The sequence below is a fragment of the Phacochoerus africanus genome, chromosome 5 (genome assembly GCF_016906955.1).
Source record: "Phacochoerus africanus isolate WHEZ1 chromosome 5, ROS_Pafr_v1, whole genome shotgun sequence".
NCBI classification, from domain to species: Eukaryota; Metazoa; Chordata; class Mammalia; order Artiodactyla; family Suidae; genus Phacochoerus; species Phacochoerus africanus.
In genome coordinates, this window is record NC_062548.1 from 113105942 (window position 1) to 113118648 (window position 12707).

General features: G+C 43.5%; 1 protein-coding gene across 2 annotated transcripts in view; it reads left to right on the forward strand.

The window, feature by feature from the left end:
- Positions 1-8302, forward strand: part of CAPN13 (calpain 13) — an 88835-nt gene extending 80533 nt beyond the window's left edge. For both annotated transcript variants that reach the window (XM_047779230.1, XM_047779231.1), the window contains one exon: positions 7856-8302. The gene's annotated coding sequence lies outside the window, so the exon portion shown is untranslated. The remainder of the gene's footprint in view (positions 1-7855) is intronic.
- The last annotated feature ends 4405 nt before the right edge of the window (positions 8303-12707 follow it).

A 12707-nucleotide genomic window follows, 5' to 3' on the forward strand; every position in this document is an offset into this window, starting at 1 on the left:
TGAATGTTTGTGTACAAGTTTTTCCATGGATGTATGTTTTCACTGCATTTCATCTGTATACTTAGGAGTAGACTTGCTGGATCATATGGTAACTAGATGTATAACATTTTGAGCATCTGCCAAACTGCTTTCCAAAGCAGCTGCACCATTTTACATTCTTACTAGCAGTGAACGAGAGGTTCAATTTCTCCACATCATTGCCAACACTTTTTTTTTAATTGAAGTATAGTTGATTTACAGTATCGTGTTATTTTCAGGTATACAGCATAGTAAGTCAGTATTTTTGAAAATTATATTCCCTTTTAGGTGATTATTCTAAGATAATAGTACCATTCCTTGTGCTGAATAGTGTATCTTTGTTGCTCATCTCTTTTATATATGGTAGTTTGTACCTGTTAATCCCACACTCCTAATTTGTCCCTCCCTACTTCCTCTTCCCTTTGCAAACCAATAAGTTTGTTTTCTATGTCCCTGAGTCTACTTCTGTTTTTCATATGCTTTCATTTGTATTATTTTTTAGATTCCACATATGTGATATATAGAGTATTTGTCTTTCTCTGACATAATTTCATTAAGCATAATATTCTCTAGGTCCATCCACATTGCTGCAAATAGGAATATTTTATTCTTTTTTATGGCTAAGTATGTATTGTATTTTTATGGCTAAGTATATATCACATCTTCTTAAGCCAATCATCTGTTGATGAGTGCTGGGTTGCTCCCACGTCTTGGCTACTGTCAATAGTGCTGCTATGAAAATTGGGGTGCATTATCTTTTTGAATTAGAGAGTTTTCATTTTTTCTAGCTATATACCCAGGAGTGGAATTCCTAAAACATATGGCAGGTCTATTTTTGGTTTTTTGAGGAACATAAATACTGTTCTGCACAGTATTGGCTGCACCAACTTACATTCTCACCAGCAGTGTACCAGGGTTCCCTTTTCTTCACACTTTCTCCAAGATTTGTTATTTGTAGACTTTTTGATGACAGCCATTCTGACAGATGTGAAGGGATACCTAACTGGTCTTAATTTGCATTTCTCTAATAATTAGCAATGTTGAGCATCTTTTCATGTGCCTGTAGGCCATCTGTATGTCTTGTTTTGGCAAATGCCTAAGTCTTCTGCCCATTTTTATTGGATTGGGTTTTTTTTTTTTTTTACATTGAGTTGTATGAGTTGTTTGTATGTTTTGAACAAAGCCCTTGTAGGTTACATCATTTGCAAATATTTTCTCTCTTTCCATAAGTTATCTTTTCATTGTGTTGATAGTTTTCTTTGCTGTGCAAAAGTGTTTATTTTTGCTTTTATTTCTTTTGCCTTAGGAGACTGATCCAAGAAAATATTGCTATGATTCCTGTCAAAGAGTGTTCTCAGTATGGTCTCTTGTCAGAGTCGTTTATGGTTTCAGGTCTTGCATTTGGTTCTTTAAACCAATTTGAATTTAGTTTTTTTGTATAATGTGAGGGAATGTTTAAATCTCATGATTTTATCTAAGGCTGTCCAGTTTTCCCAACACTACTTATTTTAAGAGTCTGTCTTTTCTTAATTGTATATTCTTGATTCCTCTATCATAGGTTAATTGACTGTAGATAGGCTGGTTTATTTCTGGGCTCTCTATTCTGTTCCATTGAACTGTATGTCTGTCTTTGTGCCAGGACCACAGTTTTGATTACTGTAGCTTTGTAGCATTGTCTAAAGCCTGGAAGGGTTATACCTCCAGCTTTGTTCTTTTTTCCTCAGGATTGCTTTGACAATGTGGGCTTTTTTGTGGTTCTATATACATTTTAGGATTATGTGTTCTACTTCTGTGAAAAATGTTCTGGGTAGTTTGATAGGGATTGCATTAAATCTGTAACATTACTTTGGGTAGTATGGTCATTTTAATAATAGTAATTCTTACAGTCTAAGAGCACCATTTCTCAGAATCATCTTTAAGTGCCTTCATCTCACCAACACTTTTCATTGTCTTTTTTATTATAGCCATCTTAGAGGGTATGAAGTGATATCTCATTGTGGGGTTTGTTTTTTGTGAGGGGGGTTGCTTTTTTACGGCTGTACATACATGTGGCATCTGGAAGTTCCTAGGCTAGGGGTCAAATTGGAGCTGCAGCTGGCCAGCCACAGCCACAGTCATAGCAACATAGGGTCTGAGCCACATCTGTGACCTACGCCACAGCTCATGCAATGCCAGATCCTTATCCCACTGAGCAAGGCCAAGGACTGAACCTGCATCTTTACAGATACTTTGGGTTCATAACCCACTGAGCCACAACGGGAACTCCCTCATTGTGCTTTTGATTTGTAGATCCCTGATAGCTTGTGCTGTTGAGTATCTCGTTGTTGTTTATTGGCCATTTGTCTGTCTTCTTTGGAGAAATGACTAATCACATCTTTTGTCAGTTTTCTAAATTGGGTTATTTATCATTTTGTTATTGAGTTGTAAGTGTTCTTTATCTATGCACTCTAGTTACAAGACCCTTATCACATATGTGACTTGCAAAATTTTTCTCCCGTTCTGTTAGGTTATCTTTTAAGTTTCTTGATGATATTATTTTCAGATTTTCTAATTTTGATAAAGTCCAATGGATCTGTTTTTCTTTTGTCACTTACACTTTTGGAATGGTATCTAAGAGATCATTGTGTCAACCGAGATCAGGAATATATACTCCTATGTTTTTCTCCTAAGAATTTTGTAGTTTAGTTTTTACATTTGGATCTTTGATCCATTTTATGGTAATTTTTGTATACAGTGGGATATTATTGATCTAAACTCATTCTTTTGCCCAGCACCATTATTTTATTTTTTATTAATGATTTTTATTTTTTCCATTACACTTGGTTTACTGTATTCTGTCAATTTCTACTGAACAGCAAAGTGACACAGTCACACACACACACACACACACACACATATATATATATATACATTCTTTTTCTCACATTATCCTCCATCATGTTCCATCATAAGTGACTAGATATAGTTCCCTGTGCTATACAGCAGGATCTCATGGCTTATCTACTCCAAGTGCAATAGTTTGCATCTATTAACCCCAGTCTCCCAGTCTGTCCCACTCCTTCCCCCTCGCCTTTGGCAACCACAAGTCTGTTCTCCAAGTCCAGGAGTTTGTTTCTTTTCTGTGGAAAGGTTCATTTGTGCCATATATTAGATTCTAGATATAAGTGATATCATATGGTATTTGTCTTTCTCTTCCTGACTGATTTCATTTAGTATGAGAGTCTCTAGTTCCATCCATGTTGCTGCAAATGGCATTATTTTGTTCTTTTTAGGGCTGAGAGGTATTCAGCTTCTTAATCCATTCATCTGCCATTGGACATTTAGTTTGTTTCCATGTCTTGGCTATTGTGAATAGTGCTACAGTGAACATACAGGTGCATGTATCTTTTTCAAGGATATATGGATATATGCCCAAGAGTGGGATTGCTGGGTCATATGGTAGTTCTATATTTAGTTTTCTGAGGTACCTCCATACCGTTTTCCATAGTGGTTGTACCAATTTACATTCCCACCAACAGTGAAGGAGAGTACACTTTTCTCCACATGCTTTCCAGGATTTATTTGTTGACTTGTTACTGATGGCCATTCTGACAGGTGTGAGGTGGTGCCTCAGAGTAGTTTTGATTTGCACCAGCACATTTATTGAAGAGACTATTATTTGCCCTGTTTTATTGTCTTGGCACCCTTTCAAAAAATCAATTTATCATAGCATAAGGATTTATTCCCGAACTTTCAATTCTAATCCATTGATCTAAATGTCTGTCCTTATGACAGTACCACACTCTGTTGATTACTGTGGTCTTATAGTATGTTTGAAATCAGGAAGCATGAGTCTTCCAATTTGATTTTGATTTTCTTTTTCAATATTACTTTGGCGATTCTGTGTTCCTTCCTAAAACATTTGAGTTTTAGGGTCAGCCTGACAGATTTTGCAGAAAATAAAGTCAGCTGGGATTTTTATGGCAATCATGTAAATCTGTAGATCAATTTGGGGAGCACTGCCATCTTCACAATATGTTTTCTGATCCATGAACTTGAAATGTCTCTCCATTACTTTTGGATCGTCTTTAATTTCTTTCAACATTTTATGGTTTCCAGTGTAGAAGTCATACACTTCTTTTGTTAAATTTATTCCTAGGGGGTTCCCATCATGGCTCAGTGGTAATGAACCCAACTAGGATCCATGAGGATGCAGGTTCAATCCCTGGTCTGGCTCAGTGGGTTAAGGATCGGGCATTGCCGTGAGCTGTGGTATAGGTCACAGACATGGCTCAGATCCTGCATTGCTGTGGCTGTGGTGTAGGCCAGCAGCTGTAGCTTTGATTTGACCCCTAGCCTGGGAACTTCCATATGCCATGGGTGTGGCCTTACAAAGCAAAAAAAAAAAAAAAAAAAAAGTATTCCTAAGCATTTTGCTCAATTTGACGTTATTATACATAACTTCATTTTTAAATCATTCATTGCTAATACACAGAAATAAAATTGATTTTTGTATATTTTTCCACCTTTCTGAGTTTATTTCTTAGTTCTAATAGTTTTTTGGGGAATTTCTGAAAACAGAGCTAGCTTTATTTCCTCCATTCCACTCTGGATGACTTTTACTTTTTTTTTTTTTTTTCTTCTTGTCTGATTGTCCTGGCTAGAACTTCCCACACTGAGCAGAGGTGGAGAAAGCAAACATTCTTGTGTTCCTGATCTTTGGAGAAAACACCCTTTCACTGATAAGTGTGATGTTAGCTGTGGGGTTTTGTAAACACCATTTGTCAAGTTGAGAAAGTTCCCCTCCATCTGTAGTTTGCTGAATCAACACACTTTTAATTACTTACTTGATCTCTGTATTTCCCACTACACTGGAAGCCTAGGTGTGTCTTATTGGTTCTGTCTCCTTAGCATGTAGAGAAACCACTCAGTAATGATCTCCGAAATGACTGAGGTTTGTGTCTTCCTTTGTTCTGTTCTCATCCCAACTTTTATAAATGTCATCTTAAACTCATGTCTTCTGCTATTTCAGCTATGTCTATTTTCTTCCCCATTGGAGTTACTGGAGAGCCGATAGGTAACCTTATCTTGTTATCACCTCCAATCCATCACGATCTATATTCTTTTATAAAGGCTATTGTCTATTGAGCCTCTCACCCTTTTGAAATCTGCTTTCCTGAGTCCCAAGAACATTTCCACTCTGGCCAGCAATCCCTTCCTTTGCTATTTCAGAGCGACTTTCTCCCAGGATTCCCACCCCTCTCAGGCTCACTTTGGCCAGCACTAGTCCAGAGGGAAATGCCCTCTCCTGGCTCATTTGGTCCTCTGAGCGGGGAAGCAGTTGCTGGAAAAAGTGAAGGCCTAGTTGGATGAGCTATGACTGGGGAGGCTGAATTCTGCATCCATGTTGGGCTGCTCCCTACAAACTGTGTAAAGAAGCTTCTACCTGCCCTTAGACTCAAGAGCCAAGCTGAGGTTACTCCCACTGTAAGAACACTTCTGTTCCTCTCGCTCTCCTCTTCAACCCATTTGCCCCCCTCTGACTGAGTAACTTAGGGTATCACCATGTGCAATCAGACATCTCCTCTCCCCCCACCCCCCATCATACCTGTTTTGTTTTGAACAAAGCATGCACCTCCATTGTCACCCTGGCAGCAATGTTTATGTTAAAATCGTTCAAAGCTATCAAGTTCTGACTTTAAAGGATGCTAAAACTCAGTGCCGTTGTCCATGGTCCTTGGACATTTGAAGCTGTGTCGATCTTAACTGATTTTAGAGTCTAGAGGTTTGGAGCCCTGCAAGTCACACCCCGCTGACAGTTTGTCTGGCTCACGTCATCTGCACTCATGTGGCTCTACTGTCAACATGGCAGTAAAGGGCCTTATTCCAACACAGTTGGCACTGAGAACAATTTCCTCCCACGCAGATATAATGTGTCTTAAGGAACAGGCCACCTCCTCCTCCTCTGCATGAGGGAGCACTATGGGCAGCCATAGCCCTGATGCTGCTGATGTACCAACAGCAGTTTTCACAAGAGTAGATCTGCTTCTACCCTAATAAATCCATCTCTCCAGCCTTCAGATGGAGGAAATTCTTTCTGAGAATTGGGAGTCTGGGTTTGCCTCCAGTGATAAGAACACTCCCCACCTCCTTTGACAAACACACCCCAGGCACCCTTCACACCTAGGGTGTCTGGCTTTCCAGAGCTGGCTTTTAAAGAAAAACGTACCCAGCCAGGACAATAACGTGAATCCTCCAAGGGCATAAACCAAGAAGGAGGAAGACTTGAAATCCAAGAAACAGGAGGCCCAGCCTAGATCCTTCCCTAGCAAGGACAAATCCAACGCCCAGGGCTGTGTCGCCCCCACAAGAGCGAGAGAAGCCCAGTGGGGAGCAGGAAGAGCCACCTTTGGGGGAAAGCAAGGAACCAGTAGTTTTTTCTTATCAATTAATCATGGAAAAAAAGTGTTCTTAAGGATTTTGAAATTCTGCTGGAGGGTTTTGGAAGAATTATTAGGATAATGACATGGACTAAGCAGATTTTTTAAAATGAGGTAATTATTAACTCCTGGATGAACAAAGAATTCTCAAAGAAAGGAAATGTGAGCCTAGAGGAGTTCTTCAGTCTGCAGTGAACTGTACATATGTAACTGTAAGAAAATAAAGATTGAATATTGATTTCACAAAAATGTGACATAAATATGTTAGAGGACAGAGAGAGGGAGAGAAGACACAGGGTTGGAAGCCCCCAGCCCGTCTTCCATCCTGAGACGTCAATAGGCATTTAAAATGGGTAAGTCAGAGGGTAACTGTCTAAGCATGTTACTTAGAAATGAGATAAGCATCAGAAGAAAGCATTTGAAGAGGGAAAGTCTGGATAGGAACAGGGCTGGGGACTGCTGTTTTCTCTCCATGCCTTGTAATACTATTTGATTTTTAAATGATGGACCTTGGGCTGGGATGTCATGAAAAATAATTAAGCAAACTAGCAAATAATCTGAGAGATAAGAGTTTAAGACCCAAGAGAAGGAGTTCCTGTTATGGCTCAGAGAGTTAAGAACCCGACATAGTCTCTGTGAGGATTCGGGTTCGATCCCTGGCCTCACTCACTGGATTAAGGATTTGGCATGGCCTTGAGCTGCAGTTTATAGCTAGGATCCCATGTGACAATGGCTGCGGGTGTGGCATAGGCTACAGCTGAAGCTCTGATTTGACCCCTGGCCTGGGAACTTACATATGCTGCAGGTGCAGCCCTAAAAAGAAAAAAATAAAAAGACTCAAGAGAAGAAGAGGGAAGCAGAAGTAGAGTTGAGATTACTTCTTTATCATGTGGGCAGAAAAGGTGGTTGGTTGTAGTTGTAGGGAAAAAAAGTGTATGCAAGAATGTCACTTTCATCCTAGAGCCCTTAAGAAAAGCTACTCTTCTTTGGGGTCCACAGCCAGCAGACCTGAGCTCAGCTGGACCAAAGGACAGAGCTGTTGTTGTTCTAGTTGCCCCTGTTCTCAGCCCTTCCAACCTGTCCAGGTTCGAAGGCACCTCCACTCCCCAGCCTTCCCTCCAGTAGCAGGCTCTCAGGTGCTAGAGAGATTGTGGTTTGCACACAGGGCAGAGCAGGTGGGTAGGGTACCTTCAGGGAATTTAGAAGAATGAGTGGAGACATTTCCATCCTTTGGAGGCAGGGGTGTGATGGAGCTGGTCCAGCCTTGCCAGCAGGTGGTACACTACTCCCTCTGTTGTCTGAAGGTTCTGAGTAGCATCTGCAGGACTGGGGCCTGGCTTCTGTGGTCACTCAAAGGAAGAAAAGCTTCCTTCCTTACCCTGGGCCTTCTGCCTTTGAGCATCTGTGTCTTTCTCTAGGACAAGTCCCAAGAATCTGGCTCCTGTTCCAGTGGGCTGTGCCGCTCCCGTGGGTGTGCTGTGTCAAAGCCTGCCCTGCCTGGAACATAGTCAAAGCCACCTTTGAGGAGCCTAGGCTGGGTCCTCGGCCGGGTCAAGCTCTGGTGAACCTGAGGTCACCGAACAAGTCATCTGAACACTTTGGGACACCAGCCTGGACTCCCTGGAGAATGAAGCCAGAGATGTTCCCTTGTGGGGAATCAGGAGAGAGGCTGCATCTCAGACCCCTCCCATTAGGCCACCCCATTTCTTGGAAAAGCCAGAAGGAACCAGCCTGCCCACCCACAGGGCGCTGTGCGTGACACAAGAGCAGTCCGTCTGGCATTTGCAGAATTAATCATACCCTCCACTGTCTGAATCCCAACTGTTTCACAGCCAAATGGCAAAATAAAACATGGTTCTCAGAAAGGTCTTCCACTCTGTGACAAATAGGATCTTAGTTCAGGATGAAAAATACCTTCGGGGGAGGGGAAATCCAGCCAACAGGGCAGGCACTTCCCTCTCTCCTGACCCAGAAAGTGGTCATCAGAGGTTCCCCAAAGGACCATGACCCCCTAGAGTTCAGAAGAGGTTCCAGGGAGTGAGCAGGCCAGACCCCACTCAAGAGAACTTGAGTACTCATTCCTGGAAGTGTCACTCCAGTGGGGAATCCTTGCAAATTGTGTGTGTGTGTGTGTGTGTGTGTAGAGAATGAGAAGGGAGGAACCATCAGAAGGCGGTTGGTGTGGGCAGGTAGGGGGCAGATAAATGAGGTGTGGCAGGGAGCAATACAGACAAACAAGAGGGGAGAGACAGGCCAAGACAGAAACCAGGAGATGAAAACAGAAGGAAGAAGGGAGTTTCCTTGTGGCACAACAGGTTAAGGATTCAGTGTTGTCCCTGCAGCAGCTTGGGTTGCTGCTGTGGTGTGGGTTTGATCTCTGGCCTGGAAACTCCCATGTGTCACAGGCACAGCCAAAAAGAGAAAGAAGACTGGGGTTTTATGGACATTAATGGGAGTGATAGCCATAGAGCCCAAGCATTTGAAATCCTTGGCCAGTGGAAATATTGACTTGCCCGGCACCAATCAGGGCTGTAGCTCTCAAACCTCATTGTGCTTAAAGATCACCTGGGGCAACTTTTCTAAAAATCTTCAGAAATTCTGATCCAGAAAGTCTGATGCTAGCTAGGTCTGGGAATCCTTTTTCTTTTTTCTTTTCTTTTTTTTTTTTTTTTAAGTTCACAAGTGATGCCTGTGGTCCTTGGGTGACCTTTCAAGAACTGCTGCATTTACAGCTCCACTGAATGGTGGAGATGCTCTGAGCTGCAGCAGCCAGGGTGGCTGTGAAATGCCTGAAGTGTTCAAGCTTAAAGTCTGCTCTGGTCAGGGCCTTCCGCCCCCCCCTCCCCACCCCCCACCTCGGCCCCACGCTGCTGCCTGGGATAATTCAGATCCCTTCCCATCCCCTCTCCACTCGCTGCTCCCCTCCTCCAAGCTCCCAAAGAACTGATGTCCTAGTTGATTTTTACCTCTAAACAAGCTAATTAAGCAATAATCCTAGAAGAATCCATCACTCTGACAAGGTTGTTGATTAACCATCCCCCAGCCGAGCCAAAAGTGCTTAATATCCCAGCAGAGCAGTGGGTAATGAGTACAGCAGCGGCCCTGGGCTGCAGCAGAGCAGGTGATGTCTGAATCTGAGAAGCCTGACGCAGGATGGGCAGTTGGGTCGACTCTGCAGCCTGGTGGAGGGCAGTGCAGAGGAGGGAGGCTTGAGGCTGCACAGGCTGGGGCACCCCAGCCAGATTCTGGACCATTCTTTCTGAGACCACTGAATGTCCCCAAAGAGGGTTTCTAAGATTACGAACAACTCTGGGCCACGGGAGAAGGGCCATGGGAAAGGGGCTGGGCACGAAGATATAATTTTCCAACTTTACAGCTGTGTCAACTATATAGCTGCCGGAGTAAGAAAAGAGACAGGCAAAATGATAAAATGGCTGCCTTTCAGAGATCAAGTTCAAGTCCAGACTGATATATCTTTCTTTTTTTTCCCCCACACTTAGACTCTCATTTCAAACACTCCTCAGTTCCCTTAAAAGATTTACTTTCTTCAGTGCTCAAAAAAAGTCTCTTTGACCAAGCAGACTATGGTTAAAAACACTGTCCCCTGGTGGTCACAGCTTTGAAGCATCCACCTTCCAAAAGTTCCTTCCCATTTCAGTACCCAGTGTGGGCTCCAGCCAGCCTGGCCAGAGCTTGCCGTCTGAGCTGCCCTATCTGTGGAATGGTGCCATCATCTGTCTGACTCTGTCTGAATTCTCATTTTATTTCTGCCCTTTTTGTTCATTAAAAATGGATGACATTGGTATATATTCTTGACCAAGAGGAAGGAAACTGAGCCCCAGCTGCACACTCTGATGGATCACTGACATGCTATGTCATCTTATGTCTCTAAGTTTCCAATTCTGTCCAGACACAAAGAAATGAAAATGACAAATAGTCAGTGCTCAGTAGAGCTAAGAGAATGGTGGACTAGGCATGTGTAATGTAAAGACGGGGAGCACAGTGGAGTGGTCAGAGCACTGGGCAAGGCCTCTGGAGTCTCCGGTTCAAGTCCTGTTTCTGCCTCCATCCAGCCCTCTCTTTCTGGGCTTCCTTCTTTAAAATGGAAGGGCTGAACCTAAAAATCTCTAAGGTCCCTTCCATGGTATACCCTTAGGGAGCCAGATCCTAAGGATTCTAAGCCACTGTCACCATGAAGGGCAGGATTTAGGCAGGAAAAAAAGCCCCTAGCAATGCATTAGCAACAGCTCTTAGTGGGATCCACTCTCTGGGAAATAAGCAGTGCTCTTCTCCCTCAACCTGAGAGTTGCTGCTCCTTTTATGACGTTTTTCAATGATGGAAATTCAAAAGCCCCTTCACTCTGTAATACAGCATAAGGAATATGGTCAATAATATTGTAACAACTTTGAATGGGGACAGATGGTTACTAGACTTATCATGGTGGCCGTTTCATACTGTATGCAAATGTCAAATAATTTTGTAGTTCACCTGAAAATAATATATTGCAATTTAAAAAAGAACTATAGAGAGTTCCTGTTGTGGCTCAGTGGTAAAAACCTGACTAGTATCCATGAGGATGCGGTTTGATCCCTGGTCTGGCTCAATTGGTTAAGGATCCGGCATTGCCATGAGCTGCAGTGTAGGTCGCAGGCGCAGCTCAGATCACCCATTTGCCATGACTGTGGTGTAGGATGGCAGCTACAGCTCCAATTCAGCCCCTAGCCTGGGAACTTCCATGTGTTGCAAGAGGTGTGGCCCTAAAAAGCATAAATAAATACATACATACATACATACATACATACATACATACATACATAAGAATTAGATGCATAGAATGAAGAAACAATGCCCCTTCAGTCACCTGGAGTTGGTTATTAGCTTTGACATTGCCCTGCAAAGGCAGAATCCAGGCTGCAGTGCAACCACTGTGGTGAGACAGTGACACCTGGTGGCCATCTCCAATAATCACAGCCAAGCCCCACTTCTCAGCACCTGCCACAAAAAGCTCCATCCTCCTCTTGGCTAAAGGGCAGTGTTACCCTTCAGTGCGAGTAATGCGGGGCCCGGAGTTGTAATCTCAGTCATGCACTTCCTCTCTGTCTGATTCTACTCAGTTTCTTCAAATGCGAGTTTGGCCCTTAAGTCCTTCTCTTCCAGCTGCCTCGTTCTCTGGTCTGCCATGACTCAGGTGTGTAGTCAGGGATCCTAGGTCCATGCGGTGGGCAGGATGTCCCTACTGGGAAGGCACAGCCCAGGGTTTACCACTGGAACCCTGGGATCCCACCCACATGATCAAGCACAGTCCTGCCACACACCCACCTCCAAACAGCCTTGAGACAGGACCACACGGCCACACCGTGGACCATAGATATTCCATCCAAGGCCTGCCTCTAACCCAGCTGCCAGCTCCTGAGGTGGGAAAAAGTAACAGAACCATCCAGAAAGAAGCCACACTGAGCCAGACTTCTACCGGGGAGGGTGGGAGGACTTTACCTGCTCTTGCCCACTTTGGGTACCAGAATCTTGCCCTATGGGTAGGATCCATAGGGTTTGCGTATCCCTAAAGAACAATGTAGATGGATGCTTTTTAACATACTTCCCTCCCTATACTGACCCCCCACAAGCCACAAAGCGTAGAAAGAGGGTTTTGTGCTGAAGCTTCTGAATGCCCGCGCCCCTGGGCTCAAGCACTCATGATATTTTAGCGTGGCTGAGGATGCGGAGGCTGAGCTTTTGAGGTCTTTCCTGAGTCCTACATCATTCTTACCCTAGAAGAACTAGGCTTCCTGCCTCTTGAGGCATGTCCCTTATCACGAATTTCTGGTCTGTATTTATTAGTCTTTCTCAAGCATAATCTTTGAGTGACATCCACGGAAACCATAGTGCTTTCCAATATGACTGTGTTCATGTCACCATCACTCCTATGACTTCCCCAAACTGCCCCCAAAAAACATCCAGTGGTAGCACCCTGGAACCCCTTGAAGAAGGAAGCCAGGCATTCAGGTTGGGGATGCAATTTCTAGAATTGCCACAGCTTTTGGTACTGTGTGGTAATTTCCCCCTGACTATTAAATCATGTCTGTGAACACACTTTTGGAGGGATGGAGGGCACATGATCTATCTTTTTTATTTTTGTCTTTTCTAGGGTCATACTTGTGGCATACGGCGGTTCCCAGGCTAGGGGTCAAATCAGATCTGTAGCCGCCGGCCTACACCACAGCCACAGCAACCCAGATCCAAGCTGTGTCTGCAACCTACACCACATCTCA